The sequence below is a fragment of the Lycium ferocissimum genome, chromosome 4 (assembly GCF_029784015.1).
Source record: "Lycium ferocissimum isolate CSIRO_LF1 chromosome 4, AGI_CSIRO_Lferr_CH_V1, whole genome shotgun sequence".
In the NCBI taxonomy this organism is placed as follows: Eukaryota; Viridiplantae; Streptophyta; class Magnoliopsida; order Solanales; family Solanaceae; genus Lycium; species Lycium ferocissimum.
The window spans coordinates 31,892,392-31,903,979 of record NC_081345.1 but is presented as its reverse complement, the minus strand read 5'-3'; the positions used below and the strand labels follow the sequence as shown (position 1 = coordinate 31,903,979).

The window sequence follows — 11,588 nt, the reverse complement described above, 5'->3', positions numbered from 1 at the left end:
ACACAAAATAACAAATTTTCAAAATATGCTCCCAAAATCTATGGCCAAAAGGGAGCTATATATACATAAGCCGGTGAGAAGAGACTCGTACTACTAGTCTGTTTGGCCAAGCTTTTAAAATCAGTTAAAAAAAAGTAATTTTAGCAAAAAATAATTTGTGTTTGGCCAATTAATTTAAAAGACACTTTTGAGCAGCAATTAGTATTTGGCTAAATTTTTAAAAAGTGCTTCTAATTGTATTTTTCTCAAAAGTGATTTTCAAAAAAGTATTTTCGGGAAAAAACTATTTTTAACTTCTGAAAAAACAGCTTCTGCTACTCCCCAAAAACACTTATTTCTCTCAAAAGCTTGGCCAAACACTTCAATTTAAAAAAAAAAAAACTTATTAAAAAAATAAGCATTTTTAGATAAAAATAAGTTTGGCCAAACAGGCTATATTACTGCTTAGCTTACTTAACACAGGTTAGGACCTTAACACAGCTATTGCAAGACTTTTACAGGTCGTTTGGTACACGGTATTAGCTGGGATATCCTAGCACTAACTGTGGGATTAATTTTGTTCCGTGTTTGATAATAAATTTATACCTTATATCAAACAAAGTATAAAGTGCATCCCAAACTTAAAGAATATCTCATCTGATCCTATTAATCCTGGGATTATTTTATCCCATCTCCTAGATGGGAGAAATTAATGGAAAATTTCAGTTATAAACAATTTATGGGTCAAAATTACATATTCATAGCCCATATTTTAAATTACAAACCTACAGCCCAACATTTCATGACACAACTTGAATATTCACCTTTATCCAACAATATACAACTTTATACACCTACTGTAGACAATGTATACACCTTGTATAAAAGTTTATAATAATGTATAAGACTAATATACAATATTATACAACAATACATAACTTTATACATCTACAATGTATAAACCTTGTATAAAAGTGTATAATAATGTATAAAACTAGTAAAAAACTGAAGAGAAAAAAATGGCTATGGCGGGTAATTTCAAAAAGATGGGCTAAAATGGGTAAATATTTTGCTATAATTAGCATATAGTGTAAAATTCCCTAAATTAAACCCAAGAGATGGAATAAATTAGTCTCAGAATTATAATCTGGGGTAATTTTGTCTACGTACGTAACGGCCCCTTACTATTTTCGTTGGTTTTTATTTTGAGCCCATATGTAAGTTGGCCCATTTTATAAGTCCAGTCCAGAGTATCTTATCCCAAACTACATAAGAGAGTGGATATATTTCTCTAAGCCCACACATCCCTCACTCTCTTTTGCAAATTAGGGTTTTTGCTACCTCGCATCTCTTCTCATCCAAGTTCATCTTCCTTCGCAACCCTTAAACATGGCGGAACAGGTTCCTCTCTCACATCTTGCCTGTCACGTTATTTGTTTCTTAGAGAAAATATCTAATTTATTTGTTTTATGTTACAGACAGAGAAGGCTTTTTTGAAGCAGCCTGGTGTTTTTCTAAGGTCAGTGTCCCCACTTATAAGTTATAGATATGTTTAATTTCCTTGTCGTTGTTTTCGTAATTACTACTGTTACTTGAAGTAAATAGAACTTTTGCTTCTGCATTATTAGATCACTGCACAATATTAGTTGATATTCTCGCATATGTTAACTTTTAGTAGGTAATTTTTTTCGATAATTGTGATGACGAAATGTACAAGCTCGATTTTGATAATTCCGCTTCTTATGGGTTAGGCAACTATCATCACCATAGGTTTTCAGCATCTGGTGATTTTCATAGTCCTTATGGGTCGGGCAAATATCATCATCACCATAGGTTTTTAGCATCGCGATTTGGAAACAGTAGTCACGATAGGTGGAGGAGAAATAATGATTGGTGGCAGAAACTGTTTCTCATGTGTAGTATAATTGGTTGGAAGCTTCTTGGAGAGGTTTGAGAACCCGTCTTCGTTCATAATTCATCTGAGATTGGTTGCAGGAGCTCATTTGTGAGATTCTTCGGGTTGTTTGTCCAAGGGAGCATGGAACTGACAATGGTGCTAAAGCTCGATCTCATCAGATGTAGTTCCCTGTCATTTGGCTGCTTTTAACTTGTGTGCCTTTTATTATTTCTTTTTCGCGGTACATCTTATTTAATTGTTACTCTTCTTTTTGTCTAAGAGGTGTGTAACTTTAAAAAGTAATAGTAATAAGCTAAATTGCCAACTGAAATGCAATATTTGATTTGTCTTTAGGGGGTACCTTTGTCTTCCAAAAAGTAGGAAGCCAACAAGTTACCATTTATTATTACATTATTCTGTGAATTTTGCAAATGGCATAAAGAGTTGTGTTGACAGTAGATTTTGAATACAACTCACGACACATTTTAAATAGCTAACATCACATTACAAGTTGTATTTAAAAATGCGACTTAAGCTGATGTTATTTTCCATATTATTAGTTATCTCAATTAACTCAGGACACATGTAAATCGCATTTCAAATATGTGTTTTACATTTTTGGGACTCACAAATATTATATACTAGCGAAATTTTCCAGTCAAAATAGTTTAGAACCTTTTTTTGGGGGGAGGGGGGGTTGGTCGTAAAAGGACTTACATTATAGAAGGAAAGTTGCGCACATACAGAAAGCATATCCTACCACTACTACTATACTATGCCAGGAAAAAAAATTGAAAAATTTGATTTGGGTGAAATTTTTCGAAGTTTTGAAAATGCGTCTCGCCATAATTTTTCAAAACATATTTTACTTTTTATTTTGAAAAACGTGAAACATCATTACTTATAAGTGTTAAAACTATCAAGAAAACCCAACCAGACATAGCATATATACTTGCTAATCCCAAATTAGGCAGAACATTTTATCTTAATAACAACTGCTAATAACACACTTACTAGGTACTGCAATTCAAATTACAATATAAAGATCCATCCGTGCAAGAAAAAAAAATGATAGTAACTAGCTATTCTTTAATATAATCTTCTCACATTGTACGAATAATCTCTTCACGACGATAGTAAGTAGTAACTAGCTAAAGTTTCTTCTTCTATTGTTTGGGCACAACTTAACTTGTTCACTTTATAGAAGAGACTGCATTAGTTGTGGAAACATGGTAGATACGATTTTAATGAAGAAACATGGTAGATAGAATTAGCTTGGTCATAAATAGTTTTTTTTTTTTGGTTTTTTATATAAAATACAAAAGTTAAAATTTTTGAAAAGGCCAAAACATAGATATTGGACCAAAAACAAGTTTGAGTCAGAATTTGGGATTTGAAGATTTGTTTTCAAAATCGGTCAAAATTTTATGGCCAAACCAAGATTTGGAAACAAATTTTCAAAATATGCTCTCAAAATCTATGGCCAAAAGGGAGCTATATATACATTAGCTGGTGAGGAGAGACTCGTACTACTAGCTTGTTTGGTCAAGCTTTTAAAATCGATTTTTTTATAAAAAAAATTATTATTTTAAAAAGTAATTTTAGCAAAAAACAATTTGCATTTGGCCAATTAATTTAAAAGACACTTTTGAGCAGCAATTAGTATTTGACTAAACTTTTAAAAAGTGCTTCTAAGTATACTTTTCTCAAAAGTGATTTTCAAAAAAGTGTTTTTGGGAAAAAACGATTTTTAACTTTTGAAAAAATAGCTTCTGCTACTCCTCAAAAATACTTATTTCTCTCAAAAGCTTAGTCAAACACTTCACTTTTTGTAAATAAGTACTTATTAAAAAAATAAGCATTTTTGGATAAAAATAAACTTGGCCAAACAGGCTATATTACTGCTCAGCCTCCTTAACACAACTATTGCGCGACTTTTACTATTTTCGTTGGTTTTTATTTTGAGCCCATATGTAAATTGACCCATTTTATAAGTCCAGTCCAGAGTATCTATCCTAAACTACGTAAGAGAGTGGATATATTTGTCTAAGCCCACACATCCTTCACTCTCTTCTGCAAATTAGGATTTTTGCTACCTCGCATCTCTTCTCATCCAAGTTCATCTTCCTTTGTAACCCTCAAGCATGGCGGAGCAGGTTCACTCTCTCACATCTTGCCTGTCAAATTATTTGTTTCTTAGAGAAAATTTGTAATGTATTTCTTTTATGTTACAGATAGAGAAGGCTTTTTTGAAGCAGCCAGGTGTTTTTCTAAGATCAGTGGCCCCACTTATAAGTTATATATGTTTAATTTCCTTGTCATTGTTTTCGTAATTACTACAGTTACTTGAAGTAAATAGAACTTTTGCTTCTGCATTATTAGATCACTGCACAATATTAGTTGATATTCTCGCATATGTTAACTTTTAGTAGGTAATTTTTTTTTTATAATTGTGATGACAAAATGTACAAGTACTTTTGTTTCAAAACATTGTTATAGCCTACTAAACTAAATGGGATATCAATTTTATTTATACACAAAACAACTCAATTTAGCATAAAAATCTGTTCAAGTATTTGACGAAATATAGCATATGTTTTTTTTTTCTGTGCAAGTCCGTATGTTGGAGGAATTAGGACTAAGATTTGCGCTTTTTTGTTTATCTTGTTGGACAACTCTAAGAAAACTGGAAAGGGAAAGAGACTAGGAAAGGGAGGGAATCGATACTTTAAGAGCATTGGTTTAGGATTCAAGACTCCTCGTGAGGCCACTGATGGTCAATATTCATTTCCTCTAATTCTGTTGAAAAACATGTTCAATTACTTTATTTCATTTGTTTATTTATATTAGCTTTCTTAGTTAGTTAGTATAGTGAATCAATCAATCAATCAATTATGCAAAGTAACTTCGACTACTTTGGGAGTTAGGAATGGTTGATTGATTGATTTACATATGGTTCGAGCCTGAAGCAATGGGTGTGCCTGATGGAAAAGACCAATTCCTTACCTGGATTATGTAATAAGTTGAAGTTTTAGTTCTTGCAATGTGGTTGTATTCAGTAAATCTGTATCTTGAGAATTTATTTTGTTTAACCGGGTGGGTGGTAGAACTTTTTATTAGCTGGTTATTCAGGTTATTAATAAGTTGTTTATCTCTGTTTAAGATTGATTTATTCTGTCTTGCTTTGAGCAGACAAATATTTTGGAAGTAATAATTGGAATTTCTTCACTGTAATTTGGAAGTCTACTCCATAACCGGATAATTATGTGTTTGATTGACAATCCATAACACCTTGTTTTCATGTGGTCTTCTCTTGATTTTTTTTAAATCTTCGACAGAACTAGAGATGCATTGAACCTTCGAGAACTGGACATCTGGGATTTTACGAGCCAAGTTGTATCTTTTGACTGAAGATTACCTGTCCCAATTGCCACAGGGAATAAAGACATTCACATCACCAGCATTTGATTACACATTCACATCACCAGCATTTGATTACAGTTACCTAGGATATTATAAACACTAACCGCTACTAACTAATCTAGCAGCTAACTAACAAGCATTCTTATCAAAAAAATGTTACATAGGATATGATAATGTGAATAAAACCCTTCACATTACTGACAGTTGGTTATAGGTATGGATCTCAATAGCATATGGTTATAATATTGATGATGACCTTAATATATCGTAAAAGTATTGAATGTGATGACCTTAATATATCGTAAAAGTATTGAATCAAAAAGGCATAATTTTGAGGTGAACAACAGTGGATTGAATTTTAGCTTATTTATTCTTTTGTTTCCTGCTTCAACCTGTCTAGATTAAGATCAATAGCACACGGTAAGATGCTTATGCAGGCATTCCAAGAGACTTGCATTTATTTACATATAAGTAATAGAAAATAAAAGGTACTTACTAAATAGCTATCTTTGTGACGTTTATGTGGACATGATGCTTGTTAGTGTAATGTTCTCTAGAGGATGGATAGTTAAGACTGTCTTAGAAACAAAGATTACCTCAGATTTCAAGTCATCTTGCATATCCTTTGCACCACTCATCGTTTGATTCTTTCATAGCTTATCGGAATTTTTAATGTTGTGATTTTGTTGTTGCTTTTCATTCATTGTGCTGCTTTCATTTCTCGAGATTGATATTTCCAAAACATAACGATTAATCTACATACATTTAATGATTCATTTTGGCCTATCAAAAAAATTATGTACCTTTAACTCGATTCCTACTTGTCAATCTATTGGTTCTTATCATCCATTGGATTCTTTCATATATGGTTTGGCTGATTATGGTAGAAATTTCCAAAAACAACAGTTGTGTTCCCTTTTTTTTTCTCCACCTATTTTGTAAAAATGGCTATGGTTGCTCAATTTCATCTTGTTCTGCGGTCTAACCTAATAGTTTGGTGTGTTTAAATTTAGATACATACATTGACAAGAAATGCCCATTCCCGGAAATGTTTCTATCCGAGGTCGTATCCTTGGTACATGCCACGGTGCTAAGATGAATGAAACTATCATTGTTCGACGCAACTACCTACATTATGTCATGAAGTACAGAGGCAAGAGCTTGTCACTTTAAATATGTGGGTACGCTTCACTTTTTTGTTTTGTTTTAACACGTGCACTATTTCAGATATGAGAAGAGGCACTCTAATATTCCTGCTCACATATCACTGTCACACCCCTTTTTAACCCGGAATTAAAGTAGGAGTACAACATATTGGTGATTCCTATTTTTTTGTTTGTTTTAAGGAGTCGCCACCTAATTATTTATGGTGAATTAGGACACCTAAAGTTCATCAAAGTTATATTTAAAGTTAACTGTGTTTAAGGTCTGCGAAACTTAAGATTCTAGGTAAGGGTTCAATTAGTCTAAAGGGAAGGTATTAGGCATCCTTTAAGACCCATTAACAATGGTTAACCGACCGGACTAAGATTTAATTAGGCTAAGTGTAAATGTAATACGATAGAACGAAAAATGATTTTTTGTGAGTATTGATAAAGTCGTTTAAAGTAGAATTAGTAGAAAATAGTAATTGCATAAAAGAGTTTAGTTAAAATAAATTAAGAAGTGAAACATGTAATGTTTATATGTATTTGGGAAAAAAAGTAAGTTATGCCGACTCACAAATTAAAAAGAGTTAATGTAAGATTAACATTAAATAAATTTTAAAGATTTCATAGAAAGACTATTAATTTAATGTATATTGTGCGAAAGTTATTTTAAACAAATATGTATTTCAAGTGTTGGAAAGGAACTAAAGTGAAGTAGTTACCCACATAATTAGTTTGCCTTTTATCTCTCAAAACAAACCAATATTAGTGTAAAATTTGTGACGTTTTAAAATTCATAAGATAGTAATAATGAAAAATGATTTCTTTAACCCAAAAATATGTAGGTATGCTATTTGAAAATCAATTACTCAAATAAATGTTATAGATACTATGAATAGTTTTAAAAATAGAAGTGAATGTAACTTGTGAAATTAACTACCCATTATTAAACTAAAACCCTTAATGTCACTAAGGTTTATTTAATCTAGTAAGGCAAAAATAAAATGTTAGTCATACAAGGCAAATAAAATACACAACCATAAAAATAAGGAAGAGAGGAAAAGGTTAAATGGATCTGGCCCATTTATTAAGGCCCAATTGCTGCGGACTGTTCACGTTATTGGGCTTCAGCCCAGTAAATTCCCTTATATGGCTGCTACGGGCTGTTCCTGTCTATTGGGACTTTGGCCCAGATTTTGTTTTCTATTTGTGCTGCGAACAGAGGCTGACTCGAGAAGAAGATGTTTTGGGCTTTGGCCCAACGCCAAATGCGGAAGGAGATGACGAGTCGCTTGGACTCGTATGCGATAGTCATGCATAAAATGAAAGAAAAAGATTAGTATATAGTCAACGAATAAGATTAGACATGTAAAATATAAGTTCAAAACAAATCAGTAGGTTATATATATCATATGTATGTTCAAGTATATCTCATGTATACATGTTTATAAGGATGTATTGGCTAAAGTATACCTGTCGTATACATACATATACATAATCAATACAAGTATACCTAGCATGTCAAGCTGAATAGCAGCAGAAATATCACATGTTTTATGAGGGCTGCTTGAATCAATTAACACACAGATTATCAATTAACCCAGCAGACAAATTAACCATTTTATCATCAATTCTAGTGACTTATTGTACTCAAACAGAACCAAACACAATAGTCCAATAAATTGCTGCCCAGTAAAGGTAAGAGAAATATATATTCTACAGTCTCATTTAAACAAGTACCCAAACCAGTGCATTGTGTGTGTTGCAACAATCAAACGTAGAAATCCAGCATACATTCAGCAATATTCATGAGAACATTCTCCAGATTAGCAATAAAGAAAGGTGAAATGAACATGTATCTAACTAGCAAGCAGACTTAATTGCTACCAATGCTACCAATTAACATAACTGCTAGATCTTGTAGATCACTCATCAAGGCATGAATCACTGCATTATCATGTAATAGTTTTTTAGAATGTCAACTAAGTATGGTAATCTACATCAAGTACATATGGCAAGGCAATGGAACACATGATGGCAGACATTTCATTCACAAAGTTCAACAGGTCACTTGCCTAAGTTTAAAGTCGCTAGACTGAGTTTTGAATGCTTAAACTCTTTTGAGTCCATTCTGATTTTTATAGCACCAGAACCAACAGCAAATTAAAGGTGCCAGCCTTATAGTTTTTCGAACAAAATCACCAAAGAGGGAGCATCCAAAGGGTCAGGGTCAGTTTATAGATCAGCTTGTATCTCATTTAACCAACACTTATTCCCCACTGATTTAGATACTCTATTCCTCCAATTTGTCTCCTAGTTTCAGTTCCTTTTAGCCCTTTATAACATACCAAGAAAGAGAGAGAGAGCACTTAACAAACACAAGAAAGCAAATAAAAAAGGAGCTGGAGGGTCATGCCAAAATCAGAAGGAAACAGTAGCATAGAGTAGCATGGGTATGCAGCAGCCAAGATGAAAGAGAACAGCCAAGTTACAGCATGTTTGAAGGGAAGAGATTATGCAAAACTTATTCCATGATACATAATGACATATCTAGTACAGGGAGAATAATCAACTCTAGATAAAACGCAATCCAAGCAACAAACTGAGTGTGACAGTAAGAATGCATCAGGGTAAGTTATCACATTCAAACGAAAGGAAATAGACTAGACAAGTCATGGAGTCAGTCACTGTACAAAACAGATGAGTTCAGAAATAATTCCAGAAGCAGATGTGGGCATGAGCAGGAGACAATGCACAAGTACATACATGTGAAATTCACGTCATGAAAGACCTTAATGACACAAGCAGTAATAAAGTCAAACACATACTCCTTTGAAAGGGCAAAGACAGATAGTAGGCAGCAGCTGTAGGCAAGGCAAAAGGGAGAAGTATGCAGCTGCCGTGGACAAGCCAAGGCAAATTAGGTTGATGAATAACTCAAACATTGATGTAGAGCTGAATGGAGTTTTTCCATACAGTAAGACATAGAGGGAACATTTCAAAGTGGGAAAGCACTGCAGCAGACTGACCAAGGAGTTGGCACCAATAAGAGCATTTTAATCATTTTAGGCATGTCAGGATATGGGAACAGTTTTCAACTTTATAAGATCCTCAATATATTTAACTCAAACAGGGGTAAATTCGAATGTCCGAGCATATTCCAAGATAACTTGCTCTTTAACACTTCCCTATGCTAGGCTGATTTGTTTACTTATGTAGCAATTCGTAATCATCGAAAAGGGATCCCATGGTGTTATTATTCAGTGAAAAAAGAGATCTTAGTCCAAAGTAGGTAGTGCTTAAGCCTTGAGGGTAGATAGTTATAAGAGAGCATACATCAAGTCAACCGTTAAAATAACTTCAACTCGGGCTGCTTCAAAATCATACAACCAGTTCTCTTTATAAGGTCAAACATAGACAATCCCAAAAATATTTAAAACATCAGATTAACACTCAAAGAAGAAGCAAGAGATAATAATATATGCATCCGAGTTATTCTACATTATAGGCACAGGAATCTTAAGATCAGGTGAGACCTATTACTTTATCTTATCAATCTGTTAATCAGCCTACTAGTCCTTCATCTACCTTCTAAATAAACTAGTTCCCTCATTAACCTATTATACTACCTTATCTCAGGTTAAGACTTTTGTTTCTAATGAACTAAATGCTTGGATATGGACCCTGTTTTCAATCCTTTTATGCAACTGAACTTCTAATATGAAAACCGTTAAGAGTCTTTTCAACCTATACTAGTCCATATTTAGAAAAAAATATTCCTTTCAGTTGTTTATCTATCTTTAAATGGCCTAAACAAGTCTATATGATCTAAATCAAGTAGTAAACCACTAAAACGTAGACTGGTCATACATATTAGCTAAAGATTAATGAAGATCAAACGACAACACCATCAGCCGCAGGGAACTAAAGAAAATTGAACTTAAACTAAGTTAACACATGAACACACAGACACTATTAACTGCTATTAAACTGCAAAATCCAAACTAAACTAAGACATGACCCTACAAACATTATTAAAATCGAAACTAAGCTAGATAAACCTGACATGCATAATATTCTACATTACTGAACTGAGATTCAGCCAAACTACAACAAACACACGAACATATCAGAAACTTCAGATTTGGAAGAAAACGAACACACTGACCTTTTGTGGGTGCAGTGAACGGGGTGTCGACGGCCTCGAATCTACTCGAACTCGAAGAACCCGATTAAAGTAACAAAAGTTTCCAGCCAAAAATAGAGTGATTGTTAGCTGTTCTTTTTCGAGTAGGGCAATCTTTGATGATTAAAACTTGTGTTTTGTAGGGAATTTTGTGGTTTCTCGATCCTTGTTGATTCCGGTGTCTTGCTCGTCAGATCCCCCTTTTTATGGAAAAAAAAATGGAGGAGCGTAGTGGAGCGGAGGAAGAGGAGCGTAGGGGAGCGGCGGTGAGTGGAGGGGAGCGTGTGTGGGGTGCGACGGCGTCGTGGGGACGAGGATATGATGGAGGTGAGCGGCGGAAAGGGGAAAGGCAAAGAGAGAGAGAGGAGAAAATGAGGGATGAAGGAGGCGGAGAAAAGAGTAAGAGAAAGAGAAAGAGATTTAGGGTAAAAAAAAAAAATAAGTGGGCTGGACCGGGTCGGGTAAAAAATGGAATTGGGCTGGTTGATTAATTTAAATGCGGGCTGATATAATGTGGGTTGGGTATTGAAATGTGGGTTGTTTATTTGGGTAGGGAAATAATATGGGAAAACTACGTATATATACATGTTAAGGAGAAATATTTACGAAACGTAACGATAGCTTTCCTTATTTACAAAACATAACGATATATTACAAAACATGACGGATTTTCATATATTTTTCGTTTTTTTATTTTTTTCCAGAAAATATATATATTTTTATAAAAAAAAATATTTTTTTTTAAAAAAAATATTTTTATTTTTAAAAAAATAATTTTTATATATATTTTTTAAATATTAAATTTTTTTTTTGCTCAATGGCTTAAAAATTACCTCATATTTCTGTGTATGAAAGTTGTATGAAATGTGTATGTGTGAGCAAAAATTTTTAATATAATTTTCATATACAAAATTTTGGTAGAAAACTTTAAGCCTTGAATATTGTATGAAAATTG

The 11,588-nt window shown here is 33.3% G+C and overlaps 1 pseudogene; it reads left to right on the top strand.

Moving 5' to 3' along the window:
* Positions 1 to 637: 637 nt before the first annotated feature.
* Positions 638 to 6,596, top strand: LOC132053938 (small ribosomal subunit protein uS17-like; annotated as a pseudogene).
* The last annotated feature ends 4,992 nt before the right edge of the window (positions 6,597 to 11,588 follow it).